This window comes from Chrysemys picta, chromosome 1, assembly GCF_011386835.1.
Source record: "Chrysemys picta bellii isolate R12L10 chromosome 1, ASM1138683v2, whole genome shotgun sequence".
Taxonomy (NCBI): Eukaryota; Metazoa; Chordata; order Testudines; family Emydidae; genus Chrysemys; species Chrysemys picta.
The window spans coordinates 175,695,892-175,715,778 of record NC_088791.1 but is presented as its reverse complement, the minus strand read 5'-3'; positions in this window follow the sequence as shown (position 1 = coordinate 175,715,778).

The following is a 19,887-nucleotide window of genomic DNA, read 5'->3' as shown; positions in this document are numbered from 1 at the left end:
AAAAATTTGGGGGGAGGAAACAAGCAAGTAAAATATTGCTTTCATTAAAATATTGTAAATTCGGGTTAGTAGAATTTGTGCCTCCATTGGTAAATTTTCATAACAATTTTGCAAGCATGACTCAAAAGCAAAATCTATTCATAATCAAAGAAATCCTACTAAAAAGGGTCAAGAAGGTTCACGGGGCCAAAGGGGAAGTGGCCCAGGGAAGATTGGCGGACAAGAGGGGAGAGGAGGAGTACAGAGAGAGGCTGCCGCTAAAGGGTCCCTGGGTTGGGATCCAGAGTAGTGGGTCCCCCCACACACCCTTGCACTGCATCAGGCCACGGAGGAGTGTGGCCGAGACAGACTGCAACTTGTCCCTGAGGTGAGGGGCTAGATTTTGGGGCTGTGGTTGGCCATGAGGCAGATGCAAGCTGAAGGACTGCTGTTAACAGCCCCCCCCCCCCGAAGGGGGTGAGAATGGAGTAGTGGGTGCTGCTGGAGGGCAGTGTCCTGAAGTGGATGCTGCAGAGCAGGGAACAATGCGGGTCCCAAACCAGCAGAGCAGACAAGGGGTGAGACACCACACTCAGAGGGCACTCCACAGCTGACAAGAGCTAATTCCCAGAGCAACCAGTAGGAGGCACCAGTGGCGGTGAGTCCTGATCCCATTACAGGGCCACATTCTGTTACTCTATACTTGACTTCAAAACACCATTGCCTTCCTCAGATTGCATGTTTTGTCTATAACAGTATTAAAAATACCTGTGCAAACCTGTATTAAAAATACCTAGAATTTTTGTGACGTAAACTGTAGTTTTTAGGCTTACTAACTAGAATATGTTCTTAGTATAGTGAAGTCCAGACAGCCAGGCCACGTTGGAATTAATGAGAGAAAGAAAGAATGGATACAAATAGAATGTACAGCAAAGTAAAGATAACTCCCCTGCAATTCTGAAGCCAGCGTCCAAGGAATGAAAACTTTTTGCTCTACAAGTGAGGATATTTGTGTGTGTGCATCTCTGCCCTTCATTTCCCATCAAGAGGGCTAGAGTTTGTTTGAAAACCATGACAGGAAAACAGGAGTGTGCCTTGGCAGATCTCTCTGTAAAACAAGAGGTAAGGGCAAGGTTAAGAAGCCTGAGGCAAAGTAAAGAAAAAGAGGATAGTTTCTTGCACATACGGCTGTCAATGAAATCATGAAAAAAACAGGAATTGTCTACAGTATTCATGGCTAGTACAAGTGACACTCTTATGAAATGGTAGCAATGAAAAAATACAAAATTATAGGGGTGGAACAAGACAATGACCTTTTTTTTTTAAATAGCTAAATTCTTAAATGAATTCAATGCTAGTAAAAGATGCTAAATTAATAGCCCTAGAGATTGAAGTGTTTTGTTTTATTTACATAACCAGAACAGCATTGGTAAAATGTGATTGTTAGAGATGGTCAAAAAATGTCTATTGAACAATTTCATTGAAATCAAAACAATTCACAGGGAAATCTCATTTTGTTTCAATACCGTCAAAATGTTTTGTTTTGGCTTTATCGTTTTGAATTGTATATTGAAATATTAATTTAATACTATATTATATGTATTTAATATTATATATAATATATTAATATAATATTGAAACCAAATTGTTCACCTTATAAGAACATTACATTTTCACATTATAAAAACAAAACTGTTTGATATTATCAAAATGAAATCTTTTGATGGTTCTGAATTGATATTTTTATGAATTTTTGTTCTATGGGAAATTTTTAAATTTCAGCTCTTTGTTCCAATTTGGAACAATATTTTTTTTTCACAATTTTGGAAGTTTTGACTAGCTCAAGTGATTATGATGAATGTGAGTACCATTATTTCTGTATAATATATTAATCCAGCCATGCACAGATAAAATAATAATTTTTAATTTACCAGTATTCTGAGGTGCATTTATTTTAAGTAGGTGGGCATTAAAGCCTAAAATATAATGCTACCCTCCTTCCTCAATGGGTGGGGAAGCTTGGTGGGGCCTCCAGTGAAGGAAGGGAGGCACTCACTAAGGGTCACTAGGTAATTCCTCCCCATGAGAGCCTCTGGCACCCATTGGCCAGCTTGGGGGAGGAGGAGTACTGATTGGCCAGCATTCCCCAGCTCCCAGGATTTAACCCAACACGGGGGGGGGGGGTATGTAGAATCTCTTTCAGCTCCTTTCCAGCAACCTACTCTACTTGAACTAGGAATGGGAGTCCAGTATGACAGATGCTGCAAGTTTAGCTGATCACCCATTTGGGTGTCAAGAAGGAAATTTTTCTCCCCTAGGCCAATTGGCAGAGGACCAGGAAGTTTTTTGCCTTCCTTGCAGCACCTTCAAGCCATAATGTGTTAAGTAGGAATGCACTTAGTACCTAACTAAGGTACTGGGGTGGAGTTGTTTATTCATTGCAACTTGCAGCCTGTTTCCAGTGCCATTAAGAGAACAAATTTTCTTCATATTTTTGATGGCAGCCTTTCAAGTATCTGAAGACTGCTACCATAACCCCTCTTAATCTCTTTTTCCAAACTAAACATACCCAGTTCCTTCAGCCTTTGCTCATATGGCTTGTGTTCCATCCCTTTGATCACCTTTATCTCTCTACTCTGGATCCTTTTCAGTTTCTCTACATCGATGACCAAAATTGGACACAGTACTCCAGCTGAGGTCTAACCAGCACCAAGTAGAATGGTACTATCCCCTCCCATGACTTGCATGCTGTGCCTGTGTTAATGCAACCTAAAATTGCATTTGTTTTGTTTTGTTTTGTTTTTGTTTTTGTTTTTTGTGCAACAACATTGCATTGCTGATGTTGAGGATGTGATTCACCAGATCCTTCTCAGCAGTGCTGCTGTCAAGCCAGTTATCTCCCATCCTGTATTTATTCATTTGGTTTTTCTTCCCTAAATGTAGCACCTTACATTTGTCTTTGCTGAATTTAATTTTGTTGTCTACAGACCAATTCTCCAATTTATCTCCCTCTGAATTTTAACTTTATCCTCCAAAGTGTTGGCACCCCCTCTACCCAGCTTTGTGTCATCTGCAAACTGGATCAGTATGCTCTCTATGCCTACATCCAGGTCATTCATAAAGATGTTCAACAACACCGGACCCAGAACAGATCCCTGTGGAACCCCACTTGAGGCCTCCTTCCAATCTGGCATTCTATTAATAGTTATTCTTTATTTGCGATTGTTTAATCAATTATGTATCCACTTAATGGTAGTTCTGTCAAGTCCACATTTCTCCAGGTTACTTATCAGAATGTCATGTGGGACTGTGTCAAAAGCCTTGTTGAAGTCCAGGTCAATTATATCCACTGCATTCCCCTTATGCACCAAACCAGTTGCCCTGTCAGAGAAGGAAATCAAGCTGGTTTGGCATGATTTGTTCTTGGTAAATCCATGCTGTCTGCTAGTGATTACCCTTCATCCTCCAGGTATTCTCAAACTGAATGTTTTATACGTTGCTCTAGTAGCTTCCCAGGTATCAAAGTCAGGCTGACTGGTTTATAGTTTCACAGCTCTTCCTTTCTCCCCTTTTTAAAGATGGGCACTATGTTAACCCTTCTCCGGGACCTCATCTGTCATCCACGAATTTGTAAATATTGCCAGTGGCTCTGAGATTTCTTCAGCTAATTCCTTCAGTACCCTCAGGTGAACAGCTTTCAGCCCCGCTGACTTGAATTCATTCAAATTGGTCAGAAGATCTCTGACATGTTCTTTACTTTTCCTGATCTGCATTCCTTCCCCTTTATTGTCTATGGTAACTTCACTGGTCATCCGGTCACAAGCTATTTTTTTTGTGACAAGAGAGTAAATCAGGCCTAGATCCCTGCAATCAGACTCACATGGACAGACCCTTGTACCCACATAATGACACATTGATTTCATTGAGACTTATTGACTTCAGTGGGGCCAGGATTTCACCCTGTTAATTTTTGCATATAACTTATCTTGATTTCCCAGCATGGCAATCACAGCAATTTCTCTGTGACTTCACTGTATATGGGCTCAATTCTGCTATGGCCAAAGGGAGCAGAATTGGGCCCTTGCTATTTTCATATATCTTACTTTTTCCAGTACCATGTAGAATGAAAAGAGTTTTAACTTCCCCAAGGTATGTAAATGTAAGTTTCTCATCAGAGTTATTATGCATGTCTGGCCTCCCATATTCTCACATCATCCAGAGGTAATTGATTTTTTTTTCAATACTTATTCAAGCTTTAACTAAACAGTACCATATTAATTAGAAATGCTCAAATGTATGTTGAAATTATGCAAAGCTTTAACTTGAGTTTGAGACCCCTAAGTAAAAAATACTTGAGATGCAAGAGGATCATTAGAAAATGTATAGTTTGCTTTGACATTTGTAGTTAGAAAGTGTTGTTAACTATGGAAATTCAGTACTGCATTAGGTTGCAATATTGCAATGAGCTTCATGTGTGTTAACCCCGATACCTGGGCAAAGCTCATTGAAAGATCAAGGTCTTAAACTTCCTCCATTTCCATTCAGTACAATATGGATTTTGTAGGGTAAAAAGCTAGTGCAAAAATAAGCAAATAGAGTCCATTCTGAGAGATGTAAACATCAGCAAAATGTAAATGGTAGTTTACTGTAAATCTGAGCAGTATTCTATTTATCCATGATATTTTATCCATTCTTTTTCTAAAAATGGACCATATTACGAAGAAAAAATGAGTAACAAACACATTTTAATACCATGTGTCTTGGATACCTAAAATATTATTACTGTTTTTTAGTTATTGGTATCCTGGTAGCGCTATAAATATGCTGGGAATTTTCTACTCAGGAAGAGAGACACTTCACCTTCCTTCTCCAGCACTTATTTTTTCCTCAATCCAATGCCCACACTATAATGACCTTAATGCACATTAAAGGGAGGGGGGCATTGTCTGGCTTGTAGGAAAATGTGTGTGGCCCATTTAAGGGCTAGAGAGCCAGAGTGACTTGCTGTGGCAGCTTCAGACCAGGTCAGAGTAGGGATGCTGACCTGTTTCAACTTCCCCCACCAGGTGGCCAGAAGAGCTGGGGCACTATTTAGGTCCATGCTGGTGCAGAAAAGACCTTTTTACCTGTACCAGGCAGAGCAACACCCATTCTCCCACACGTGGGAGTACTTAAATACCACATGATACACTGTGGGCATTACACTAGTTGCTCCTTTTTGGGGGTGAAGCTGGGAAGGACGTTTTCCCTGACCACCAGATTGGCCAAGGTGAGGTGGGTTTTTTTTTTTCCCTTCCCCATGGTGGATTGGGGCTTAGTTGAGGCAAACGTGAAATGAGGGTTAGGCTATTATGTTGCAGGTCATTATGTAAGCATGGATTGGGGTGGATGTCCAGTGCAGGGACTCCATAGAGAAGGGATACAGTGATCAGATAAAATGGATTGGGAAAAGATTTAAAGGAGGTATCCTTTGAAGGAGCAGAAACAGGGCAGGGTTCATGGGTCCTATGACTGGTGCAGCAGGGAGCCAACACCCCTTCCCTATGGCCCCTGCCCCCACCCTTGAGGAGGATGGCAGGGTCACAGCAGCAGGTTGGTTGGGGACCAGGATGGATAAAGGGGGAGGGCTGATATGCAAATGATTATGACATTATCTGCACTATTCACGTCTGTCTGCTGGGTAGTCCCAGACATTTAGGAATAAAGTTGCAGCCTAATTAAACAATATCCAGTGTCTCCTCTCCTTCTGCCATAGCGAGACAATTGGGAACAGGTATTGAGGGTATTTGAGGCCATAGTAACTGATCAAAAGACACCCTCAATAAAGTTACACATAAGAAACTGTTTCAAGACTGAGTGAAGTGGAGTCTTGTGGAATAAATGGTATGCTATGCATCCGAAGAAGTGAGGTTTTTACCCACAAAATCTTATGCTCAAATAAATCTGTTAGTCTTTAAGGTGCCATCAGACTCCTTGTTTTTGTAGATACAGACTAACACGGCTACCCCCTGATATTTGGTATGTGATCATTTATTTAAAGACTGTATGATAATTCATGTGGACAAGAGGACCGAATTAAGATTGCTTAGGCATTCATTCTCACATTTACTAACTTAAGAGTCCTTGACATTGCAACCTTAATGCCCTATTAAAGTAGTGTGTAATTTCATAGTTTTTTTAAAAAGCAAACTGAAAAAAAAAACAGATTTTATCATGTGGAATCATATTGATAGTGACAGACCAACAGTAGGGTTAGAACATTTAAATCCACGGAACAAACTTATACCACTTGAGCTAACAGAGTAACTGATGGCAGTAGTAGGTTGTCATCCTCCATGCAGACTAGAATTAAAGGGGCGGATGATGAAATACCCACTTAGCCAGGGGTTTTTGCAAATATTTGCTGAGAGCAGAGGAATGGTGAGACTTAGTAATTTTGGTTTCCATTTAAAGTTCTGAAGTAGAGTGTGCTTTGTGGTCAGAGCCCCTTCTGCCTGCTTCCTCTAAGCCTGACACCTTCTGCCTCAGTCTCATTCAGCCTGTCATGCCCCAATCCTAGCTCTTTTCCACCACTTTCCCCCACAACTCCGTATCTCAGTCTGATTCCTCCCCACCAGCTCTGTGTTCCAGCCCCATTTGCTTACCTAGTCTGTCACAGTCTGCCCACCCAAGGCTCCTCTTTTGAGTCCCACCTTTATCCCACCCTGGTTCCTCATCCAAGTCTTCCTTCCTGGGATCCTCAGTCCGGTCTTTCTCCTAGGATCCTTGTCCCAGTCTCCATGACCAGCTAGTCCCAGTTTGTCCCTTGATTCCTCCTCTCATCTCACACTTCCTCATCACACTGGCTCACAGTCCCCATTTCCCTCCCCCCACTCCGAGCTCTGGGTCTCCTTGTCCCATCAGTCTCAATCTCCATCCACGACTTTGATTTCTCATCCAATATCATTCTTCCCCCATCTCTGGCTCCCAGTCCCCCTGCTCCTAGTCCTTGTATCACCCTCCAGGCTCCTTGTTCTAATATACTCCCCCTACCCCCCCCCCCAAGTCTGGCTCTTTTCCCCTCTGCAGTCAAGTTAGGCTGTTTCCTTCTCAATGCTGTCTGGATGCCAGCAAGAGCAAAGGAGAAATAGTCTTGTGCCACAGTTTTCATGTCTTGTGCCACAACTGCCCACAGCAGCTAGGAGCAGCAACTGCAGAGAAAGTTTAAGGAGCTTTAAACTAGGTTCGACGGGGACAGGTGAGCAAAGCCCACAGGTAAGTGGGGAACATGGAGACCGGGGAGATGGGTCGGAAACGAGAGGGAGTGTGGGCTATATTGTCAGAGAGAAAGGAGGGTCAGGACAAAACTGGGAGGAAAGATCAAACCAGTATCTTAGATGCCTATATACAAATGCGAGAAGTATGGGCAATAAGCAGGAAGAACTGGAAGTGCTAATAAATAAATACAACTATGACGTTGGCATCACTGAAACTTGGTGGGATAATACACATGATTGGAATGTTGGTGTGGATGGGTACAGCTTGCTCAGGAAGGATAGACAGGGGAAAAAGGGAGGAGGTGTTGCCTTATATATTAAAAATGTACACAATTGGACTAAGATAGAGATGGACATAGGAGACGGAAGTGTTGAGAGTCTCTGGGTTAGGCTAAAAGGGGTAAAAAACAAGGGAGATGTCATGCTAGGAGTCTACTACAGGCCACCTAACCAGGTGGAAGAGGTGGATGAGGCTTTTTTAAAGCAACTAACAAAATCATCCAAAGCCCAAGATTTGGTGGTGATGGGGGACTTCAACTATCCGGATATATGTTGGGAAAATAACACAGCGGGGCACAGACTATCCAACAAATTCCTGGACTGCATTGGAGACAACTTTTTATTTCAGAAGGTTGAAAAAGCTACTAGGGGGGAAGCTGTTCTAGACTTGATTTTAACAAATAGGGAGGAACTCGTTGAGAATTTGAAAGTAGAAGGCAGCCTGGGTGAAAGTGATCACGAAATCATAGAGTTTGCAATTCTAAGGAAGGGTAGAAGGGAGAACAGCAGAATAGAGACAATGGATTTCAGGAAGGCAGATTTTGGTAAGCTCAGAGAGCTGATAGGTAAGGTCCCATGGGAATCAAGACTGAGGGGAAAAACAACTGAGGAGAGTTGGCAGTTTTTCAAAGGGACACTATTAAGAGCCCAAAAGCAAGCTAATCTGCTGGTTAGGAAAGATAGAAAATGTGGCAAAAGACCACCTTGGCTTAACCATGAGATCTTGCATGATCTAAAAAATAAAAAGGAGTCATATAAAAAATGGAAACTGGGACAGATTACAAAGGATGAATATAGGCAAACAACACAGGAATGCAGGGGCAAGATTAGAAAGGCAAAGGCACAAAATGAGCTCAAACTAGCTACGGGAATAAAGGGAAACAAGAAGACTTTTTATCAATACATTAGAAGCAAGAGGAAGACCAAAGTCAGGGTAGGCCCACTGCTTAGTGAAGAGGGAGAAACAGTAACAGGAAACTTGGAAATGGCAGAGATGCTTAATGACTTCTTTGTTTCGGTCTTCACCGAGAAGTCTGAAGGAATGCCTAACATAGCGAATGCTAATGGGAAGGGGGTAGGTTTAGCAGATAAAATAAAAAAAGAACAAGTTAAAAATCACTTAGAAAAGTTAGATGCCTGCAAGTCAGCAGGGCCTGATGAAATGCATCCTAGAATACTCAAGGAGCTAATAGAGGAGGTATCTGAGCCTCTAGCTATTATCTTTGGAAAATCATGGGAGACGGGAGAGATTCCAGAAGACTGGAAAAGGGCAAATATAGTGCCCATCTATAAAAAGGGAAATAAAAACAACCCAGGAAACTACAGACCAGTTAGTTTAACTTCTGTGCCAGGGAAGATAATGGAGCAAGTAATTAAGGAAATCATCTGCAAACACTTGGAAGGTGGTAAGGTGATAGGGAACAGCCAGCATGGATTTGTGAAGAACAAATCATGTCAAACCAATCTGATAGCTTTCTTTGATAGGATAACGAGCCTTGTGGATAAGGGTGAAGCTGTGGATGTGGTATACCTAGACTTTAGTAAGGCATTTGATATGGTCTCGCATGATATTCTTATCGATAAACTAGGCAAATACAATTTAGATGGGGCTCCTATAAGGTGGGTGCATAACTGGCTGGATAACCGTACTCAGAGAGTTGTTATTAATTGTTCCCAATCCTGCTGGAAAGGCATAACGAGTGGGGTACCACAGGGGTCTGTTTTGGGACCGGCGGTGTTCAATATCTTCATCAACGACTTAGATATTGGCATAGAAAGTACGCTTATTAAGTTTGCGGATGATACCAAACTGGGAGGGATTGCAACTGCTTTGGAGGACAGGGTCAAAATTCAAAATGATCTGGACAAATTGGAGAAATGGGCTGAGGTAAACAGGATGAAGTTTAACAAAGACAAATGCAAAGTGCTCCACTTAGGAAGGAAAAATCAGTTTCACACATACAGAATGGGAAGAGACTGTCTAGGAAGGAGTATGGCAGAAAGGGATCTAGGGGTTATAGTGGACCACAAGCTAAATATGAGTCAACAGTGTGATGCTGTTGCAAAAAAAGCAAACATGATTCTGGGATGTATTAACAGGTGTGTTGTGAGCAAGACACGAGAAGTCATTCTTCCGCTCTACTCTGCTCTGGTTAGGCCTCAGCTGGAGTATTGTGTCCAGTTCTGGGCACCGCATTTTAAAAAAGATGTGGAGAAATTGGAAAGGGTCCAGAGAAGAGCAACAAGAATGATTAAAGGTCTTGAGAACATGACCTATGAAGGAAGGCTGAAAGAATTGGGTTTGTTTAGTTTGGAAAAGAGAAGACTGAGAGGGGACATGATAGCAGTTTTCAGGTATTTAAAAGGGTGTCATAAGGAGGAGGGAGAAAACTTGTTCACCTTAGCCTCTAAGGATAGAACCAGAAGCAATGGGTTTAAACTGCAGCAAGGGAGGTCTAGGTTGGACATTAGGAAAAAGTTCCTAACTGTCAGGGTGGTTAAACACTGGAATAAATTGCCTAGGGAGGTTGTGGAATCTCCATCTCTTGAGATATTTAAGAGTAGGTTAGATAAATGTCTATCAGGGATGGTCTAGATGGTATTTGGTCCTGCCATGCGGGCAGGGGACTGGACTCAATGACCTCTCGAGGTCCCTTCCAGTCCTAGAATCTATGAATCTATGAATCAGTCCCTACATACCTGGGCTAGAGCAAGCACAGTATAAACTGACTCTTGAGAGAATTTATCTGCCAAACACTAACAATATTTACTGCTCCAAATCATAGAGGTTCTAGAGTGTCTACAACAATAGTTATAAGGATTTATTTAACATGGAGAAAACAACATATTTCCCCTAATCTTCTCCAAACAGCTGAACTGTTTTTACTGAAACTTAAATAAAAAAATAGCATTACTGTACATGCTAGGTATAAATAGATGTTGCACATAGGTATTATTTCCACTATTCTAACCCCTTCCAAAACACTGTAAGGGAACCCTCAGTCTGCATTCATATTTCACTTCTTTTTGTATCCTATTTGCCACAATCCAGTTATGCGGTAAAATATTGTTTTGAGAAGTAGCCTTTAAAACTCCACTCTTATAGAGCAACTGGTATAGAACATATTGCTTATTCCCTTAATAATTCTATTCTATAGACTGACATGAGAATATCTAAAATGTATCCCTTTTTTCAGTCTGACAATAGTGTGTAAAGTAGCAGCACCAGATCTGAGAGCATTAGAATGCCAGCATCTGCAGTGTTAGTTGAATGAGGCAGCTTTCCTGTGCATTTTCAATTAATCCCAGCAGGTTGTCTCTTTCTGTCAAGATACCATAAAAACTGCACAATAAGTGTTGTGGTATTGACTTTTCTACAGATTGAAAATAAATTCCTTGTGTCTATATTTCAAATAAAACTATATTGACCCCCTTATATATTTGGAATATTCTGGAGGGGACAAGCACCATTTAGTCAACGCTCTTTTTCCATCTGAAGTTCACATGTCTTACCCTGAAAATCAAAGAGAAAACACACGCATACATTAGCAAAATAGTGAGAGTAGAGTCCTTTGAATCAATGCAGACTAAATAATTAATCTATAAATAGGAAAAAAGTCACTATAATGTTTTTTATGTTTGACACGTCTGTTACATGATGTCTCTATTTGCCTGTTTTGTATGATACTGTTCAAAGAAGTGTATCTACTGGAACATACTATGTTAAGGGACAGACATTTCCAATGTAATACCAAATTATGTTACAATGAATACATGAAAATACAAGTTTCTATTACCTCAGCTGGAGGTAGCACATGCACACACACATGCGCAAACACCACCCCTTGGAATTCCTGTAAATCATTAATTATTTAACAGTATTGGATTTTTTCAGACACAAGGATTCATTAATCAATCTCCCCCTCCCCCCCACCTAAAAAAAAAACCCTATCAAAGCATATATGCATCAGTGGATGGATAGTTTATTATAATAAATTGTATTCCATACAGAGTGATACTATTATAATTTCGAATTGCAAATGAATAGCAGCAAATCTTTTGAATTTGTTAATGCATGCTAGATCAGAGCCAAATAGCCACTAGCTACACACAGTATGACACTTCTGAATTTTCTTGTTTTCTACTAGGGTGATATTTACAGAAGCAGAAATGGTTAAACCACTAAGCATTTTTTCTAATGACTTCATGAACAGTATTTTAAAACCTAGTTGCATGAATAAACAAATATTGGTTTTAGAAATTAAAAATTTTAAAAGTGTGTGTGTGGCTTCCCATTCTCTTTCGTATTCAATCCAATCTGCTTACCAAGGATTACAGATTTAGAAATATAAACTTTAACAAGAAATTAATCTTGTTTGCATAACATTCTTATTGATTTATTTAGCTAAAATATATGAATTTGTATTTAATATGTCAATGTCTGGTCAGAGGAAGAAAAATATCCTTCTAGATCAAAATGTTGATTGTTTTTATTGCATTTTAAACACAACCCAAACATCTCTGCTATTCACTCATTATATTTACTAGTTAAAGATTTCCACAAAATAATTAAGAATAAATTAATGGATATAAATTTGCAAAAAATTGTGTGGATTCTTGTTTTGCAGTACAGTCCATAGTAGGTGATTAGACTTTAAAATTGAAAACAAAATATTTCTTTCACTTGGTAAACTCCAAGCTCTAATAGTGTGGTAAAATAGATATTCTCACTGGTAACAGCAGGAAGTAGTCTTTGATGTGTTCTTTGGCAGTTCTGTACCTTTCTGTGAACGTTGACAGAATTGAAAACTAACTACAGGAGTTAGCCATCAAATGTATTTCACTACAATGCTATTTTGATGATTGTGGTACAACATTTTATAAATGAACGGATTATGCCAAAGTAGTAGACTTTATATTAATTAAAAAGAAGAACAGGAGGACTTGTGGCACCTTAGAGACTAACAAATTTATTAGAGCATAAGCTTTCGTGGACTACAGCCCACTTCTTCGGATGCATAACGAGCTTATGCTCTAATAAATTTGTTAGTCTCTAAGGTGCCACAAGTCCTCCTGTTCTTCTTTTTGCGGATACAGACTAACACGGCTGCTACTCTGAAACCTTTTATATTAATTGTGTAGTTATAGAAAAGTTAGTTCTTTCACAAAGATCTACATTATATTATCTGAAAATAAATATTGCAGCAAACATTTTTCAAAGTTTTGATCTAAACTGGAATAAAAAGTTCGAATTCTGCAATGGTCCCTTGCATGTAATAGTATACTGAGAAGAACAGAAATGGCACCTCACATAATAGTCTAATGAGATCCATGTCTTTTTGTCTTAGGAAATCTATTGCTTACTGTATGTTTAAGTGAAAACAGGAAGATGCTAATATAAGCTTCCCTAATCACTAAACTAGTCATTTTATTTAAATGTAGTGTTTCAAAATGGTAGAGATCTCTGCTTTTGATGCTCATGGCTGAGGAGAGCTCACATTGTAGTGTCATGTATTTTTGTACTAATAATCCTGGGTTCTGCCCTCACTGATGAGCCCTCATTGGGGCTGGGGGTTATTACAAAATGGTGGGCCATGCTTGGCTTTGAAATACTGTGGATCTCAGACATTGCAGACAAGCTTCCCTGAAGAGGAGAAATGTATAATGCATTGGCTAAATTAGCTGAGTTACTTGTCTTATAGCTGGTGCACAGGGATGATATGAACTTCTTATGGCTCCAAGGTAACAGAATTCTTCCTTTGGCTCAAATGCAGAAGTCTGTGCATTTTGGTTCCAAAGTGATGATTCCAGTCACGATCCATTGTAGTGGGTAATTACAGGACAAAATGTTTATTCTGAAGATAAATGTTGGATGCAATGATAACAGAAAAAGAGTACCAGATGCTGCTACCATTTATACCTTTTTTACTTTACTGAGAATTCAGCCATTATTGATTGAACTTGTTGATAAAATGAATATTTTTATAGAAATAAGTGATGGGTAGTTTTTGGTTCAGATCAGTAGTGACAAGTCTGAAAGTTTATCCAACTGTGAAAAAACCTCTTGAGTCTGCAAATCTGAGCTGGTATTAAAGTTTTACATCTAGACATATTAATGAAGCACCACTGATAGAGTTAATGTTGTATTATAAATTGTTAGCCCCTGTTATGTACTGTAAGTTTCAGAATACTTTTCACTATTAATTTGTTATTATACTTCATCATCCGTAATCTGTCTCGGTGTATTTTATTGTGTACATGTCATGTAGTGTCTTTCATTAACTCTTTTTGTTTGGAATATAAATTACCACAAGTTGCTATACATGTGTATTTAGGGTTGTAGAAAAATATATAACATCATAATGTGTTATTTGAGAAACAGTAATGACCATAAAGCTAGACTATTTTCAATGCCTGTGCATAAAGAAGAGTTAAAGTTGCATGTGTACTTTCTGACTTTTAAATGCTTAGGGTGAAATTCCTGCCCCATTGAAGTCAACAGCTAAACTCCCATTGATTCCAATGAAGTCAGGATTTTATCCTTAAATTCATATATTTGGCATTGCATTAACATTAATTTGCATATGTATCATGACAAGAAAAGTAGAGAAGAAAACATTTTATGTAACTATAGTATTTTATATTTTATTTATATATAGGGATGCAAAAAATATACATACTTCTTTTCTAATTTTCTTAAGTTTTAAATGTCATAGAATATCAGGGTTGGAAGGGACCTCAGGAGGTCATCTAGTCCAGCCCCCGGCTCAAAGCAGGACCAATCCCCCAACTAAATCATCCCAGCCAGGGTTTCGTCAAGCTGGACCTTAAAAACCTCTAAGGAAGGAGATTCCACCACCTCCTTAAGTAACCCATTCCAGTGCTTCACCACCCTCCTAGTGAAAACGTTTTTCCTAATATCCAACCAAAACCTCCCCCACTGCAACTTGAGAACATTACTCCTTGTTCTGTCATCTGGTACCACTGAAAACAGTCTAGATCCATCCTCTTTGGAACCCCCTTTCAGGTAGTTGAAAGTAGCTATCAAATCCCCCCTCATTCTTCTCTTCTGCAAACTAATCCCAGTTCCCTGCGCCTCTCCTCATAAGTCATGTGCTCCAGCCCCCTAATCATTTTTGTTGCCCTCCACTGGACTCTTTCCAATTTTTCCACATTCTTCTTGTAGTGTGGGGCCCCAAACTGGACACAGTACTCCAGATGAGGCCTCACCAATGCCGAATAGAGGGGAATGATCACGTCCCCCAATCTGCTGGCAACGCTCCTACTTATACAGCCCAAAATGCTGTTAGCCTTCTTGGCAACAAGAGCACACTGACTCATATCCAGCTTCTCGTCCACTGTAACCCCTAGTCCTTTTCTGCAGAACTGCTGCCTAGCCACTCAGTCCCTAGTCTGTAGCAGTGCATGGGATTCTTCCAATCTAAGTGCAGGACTCTGCACTTGTCCTTGTTGAACCTCATCAGATTTCTTTTGGCCCAATCCTCTAATTTGTCTAGGTTCCTCTGTATCCTATCCCTACCCTCCAGCATATCTACCCCCCCTCCCAGTTTAGTGTCATTTGCTGAGGGTGCAGTCCATGCCATCCTCCAGATCATTAATGAAGATATTGAACAAAACTGGCCCCAGGACCGACCCTTGGGGCACTCCGGTTGATAAAAGTATCAGTCATGATACTTACTGATCCAGTATTTTTCTTCTTTGTCCTTTTTCTATGTTAATATTTTTGCCAACACAGGGCTATATATTCCCACCCATATGCACCTTACTCTATGATTAATCTAACTAAAATCAGTGCATAGCAAGTTACTTCTCAACATGAATAAGGGTGACAGAAACTGGCCCACAACTAATTAAAAAACCTTCTAATTTTGTCTTTGATAATATATGTAAATATTTGTATGATCAGGACCTACCTAAGGTTATTGTATTCCTTGTTCTTAATATTGCAAATAATGCACCAACGCAGTACTATTTAGTTACAAGGAAACTGAAAAGTTTCTCTGGGTTACCACTCTTCTGACAATTTGATATTTTCTTTTCTCAGCAACACCGTGATTTAAGAAAATAAAATACTGTAGTTCCTTACTATGCAGAATTTGTACTATTCATGTAAAGTGTAAATAGTTCCCAAATGATTATTTAAGCCAAACGAGATTTCACTGTGACTAGGGAGAATCAAGCAGGAAGTTATTGGGATTTGCATAATAATTAGTTTGAAACAAGTGATATACATTACAGCACTATGTACACAGAGTGTAATGAATACGGTAGCCACTGTCTGTTAGATCAGTATCAGGAATATAATGAAAGTTGAATATTTTTCAGTCTTTGGAGGTTTTGAAACATCCATACTTGCTAATGAGCTATTTTAGATAAGCATTAAACAGGAATTTAATCACATTACTAGTAATTTATTATCAGGCAGTATAATATAAAGGCTTTTTAGTTTCCTTCAAAAGTTGTAATTAACCAGGGGAAAATTATTTGACCTCATGAACTGAATATAAATAACTAAACTAAAGAAATAAGATTTAATGGGGATGATTATGCAGAGAGACTTTTTTCTTACGTGTTATTTAGCTGAAAGCATCAGAATAAGTTCTCTTCTATGTGTGAAATTAACAATCAAAGTTAGATTATGCTTCTGGAAATATCTGGTGAAATTAAAAGATCTGAAAATCAAACTGTGGGCATTTTATAGGCATGTTCTAGTATCTATGTGCCTTACTCAGAGCTAGTTTTATAGTTGTGCCACCCTTACTCACATTGGACCTGATCCAGCAAAGCACTTGAGCACATAGAATCGTAGTACTGGAGGGATGCAAGGGATCTAGAGAGGTCACCTAGTCCAGCTCCTTGTGCTGAGGCAGAACCATCCCTGACATTTGTCCAACCTGTTCTTTAAAACTTCCAATGACAGGGATTCTGCAACCTCCCTTGGAACAAGTTCCAGTGCTTAACTATCCTTACAGTTAAAATGTTTGTTCCTATTAGCTAACCTAAATTTCCCTTGCTGAAAATTAACCCACTACTTCTTGTTCTACCTTCAATGGACATGGAGAACAATTGATCATCATCCTCTTTATAACAGCCCTTAACATAATTAAAGACTGTTATCAGGTCTTCAATCTCCGACTTCTTTCCTCAAGATTAAACAGAGTCAGGTTTTTTAATTTATCCTCATAGGTCAAGTTTTCTAAAACATTTATAATTTTGGTTGCTCTCCTCTAGATTCTCTCCAGTTTATTCACATCTTTCTTAAAATGTGGTGCCCAGAACTTGACACAGTACTTCAGCTGAGGCCTCACCAGTGCTGAATAGAACAGGACAGTTACCTCCTGCAGCCTCTTAATACATCCAGAATGATAATAGCCTTTTTTGCAATTGAACCACATTATTAACTCATATTCAACTTGTGATCCACTATAACTCCCAGATCCTCTTCTGCAGTACTACTGACTAGCCAGTTATTCCCCATTTTATAGTTGTGCATTTGATTTTTTTCTTCCTAAGTGAAGTACTTTGCACTTGTCTTTACTGAATTTCATCTTGTTGATTTCAGACTAATTCTACAATTTCTCAAGATTACTTTGAATTCTAATCCTGTCCTCTGAAATTCTAATAATCCCTCCCTGCTTGGTGTTATTCACAGATTTTATAAACATACTCTCCAATCTGTTATCCAAGTCATTAAAATGAAAATACTGAATAACAGATCCATGCATGACTCCACAACACATGTCCCTCCACTTTGTCAGCAAACCATTGATATCTACACTTTGAGCAGGATCTTGCAACCAGTTATGCATTGTCTTTATATCAGAAGGGTAGCTGTGTTAGTCTGGATCTGTAAAAAGCAACAGAGGGTCCTGTGGCACCTTTAAGACTAACAGATGTATTGGAGCATAAGCTTTCGTAGGTGAATGCCCACGCATGCGTCTGACGAAGTGGGCATTCACCCATGAAAGCTTATGCTCCAATACATCTGTTAGTCTTAAAGGTGCCACAGGACCCTCTGTTGCTTTCTACTGTCTTTATAGTAATTTCATCTGGACCACATTTGCCTGGCTTGCTTATTAGACTGTCATACTTTGAGTATATATGGAATGCTCTGAATGGCACTTTGCTGTATTGGAGCAAAAATATTGCTCTAAAATATGTCATGATGCTCTGTTCACTACTGAGGTAAAAGTTGTAGGTGCTTAACAGGGCGGGTGCAAGGATGTTTCGCACCCTAGGTGAAACTTCCACCTTGCGCCTCCCCCCCCCCCCCCCGCTCCCTGAGCCCTGTGGCAGCTCTCCGCTCCCCCTCCCCCCGCGGCAGCTCCCCCCGGCCTGGGGAGTCGTGCGGCAGCTCCCCGCCCCAGCTTACCTCTGCTCCGCCTCCTCCCCGAGCACGCCCTTGCCGCTCCACTTCTCCCGCCTCCCAGGCTTGTGGCGCCAATCAGCTGTTTGCCGCCGCAAGCCTGGGACAGAGAGAAGCAGAGTGGAGCAGCGTGCTCGGGGAGGAGGCGGAGCAGAGGTGAACTGGGGCAGGGAGTTCCCCTGCGTGCCACCACCCCCCCCTTACTTGCTGCAGGTGGCCCTCCCCGCGCCCCTTTGCCCCAGCTCTCTCTGCCTAAATCATAGAATCATAGAATATCAGGATTGGAAGGGACCTCAGGAGGTCATCTAGTCCAACCCCCTGCTCAAAGCAGGACCAATCCCCAGACAGATTTTTACCCCAGTTCCCTAAATGGCCCCCTCAAGGATTGAACTCACAATCCAGGGTTTAGCAGGCCAATGCTCAGACCACTGAGCTATCCCTCCCCCCAAATGCCAATGGTGACCGGGGCGGCCGAAGATCCAGGCACCGCGGTCGCCGCCAAAGGACCCGAAATGCCGCCCCCAAAATGGTAGCGCCCTAGGCAACCACCTAGGTCGCCTAATGGGTTGCACCGGCCCTGGTGCTTAAAAATGTCAAAAATGTAGAATTTGTATATTTTATTAAAGTGCCCATTTTTGAAAATTGGGTTTATTGTGAATTTTCAGATAACTGATGTAGGTATCTTTTCAGTCCTTGAGAGATTTTCTTCCATATTTTAGTCTAAAACTATGTGACTGGTTATCTTTTCTAGCAAACTTAGTCTAATATTGATCATAGTGTTAACTCTTATAGTTGGTTTATAGTTTTTCTGGCATTCTGTTACTGGAAAGGAAACCTTAATACCTATATATATATATATATATATATATATATATATATATATATATATATATATATATATATAAATTGTTACAGCTGAATTACTGCTAGCAGAAATGCTAAATGCATTGGTTGATATTTGTTGTTTCCATCTCTAAGGTAACTTCAGTGATGATAGATTTATGAATACTAACAGCCACTCACACCTTACTTTTTGTACCTTTTCCACTAGAGTAGTGAACCAACAAAATTAGTGCAACATTCTCTGAATTAATTTGGGAAATAGCAAAATATTTTTAGGCTCTCAGCCTAGCATCTGGATTGTGCCCACAATTTCTGAATAACTTGTCAACTGGTAAGACAAATGCACTAAAGGGATCTGAAATATATTCAAGAATGGATCTTGCATTCTTTCACCTTTCTGCATACAACTGAAAAGTAAAAGATGCAAGTGAAAATAGCTAAAATATTATCAATTTTTTCAAAGGTGAAGCCTAAAGCTGGTCAAAAATACTAATTTTTCATGGGACATTAAAAATCTATTTTTTCCATTGTATTGAGATTTCTTGTTATTTTTGTTGATTCAAGCTTTGATTTTCAATGTTTTTGATTCAGGAAAGAAATATTTTGGTTCAAAATCTGTTTTTGAAACACGTGATTTTCTTTTTTAGAAAATATTTATTTTACTTCAGACTTCATTTTTAATGAGAAATTTTCAGTTTATCTTTTTCAACAAAGCTTCCTAAGTGAAATCACATCCATCTGAGACAAATTTGTCTATTTCCAAGCAGCTATTTTCAATATAGATATACAACACTTTCCTTTCAAACAAAATTGGAGTTTTTTTTTAAGCTATTCCACTTGAAAGTTAAAGAGAATACAAACAGCATGCACTAAAATTGCTGCAGCTTTCTGTGACCTTGTTTCTACATGCATTAAAAACTCAGATTTATGTGTGAAAATTATCTAACTATTGCAGATGCAGTTTTGGTCGCAAATATTGGCTTATTCAGAAATTGTGGGCACAGTCCAGATGCTAGGCTGAGCGCCTAAAATATTTTGCTATTTCCTGAATTAATTAATAGAATTTTGCACTAATTGTATTGGCTCACTACTGTCATGGAAAAGGTTCAAAGAGGGGAGAAAGTAAGGTGTGAATGGCTGCAG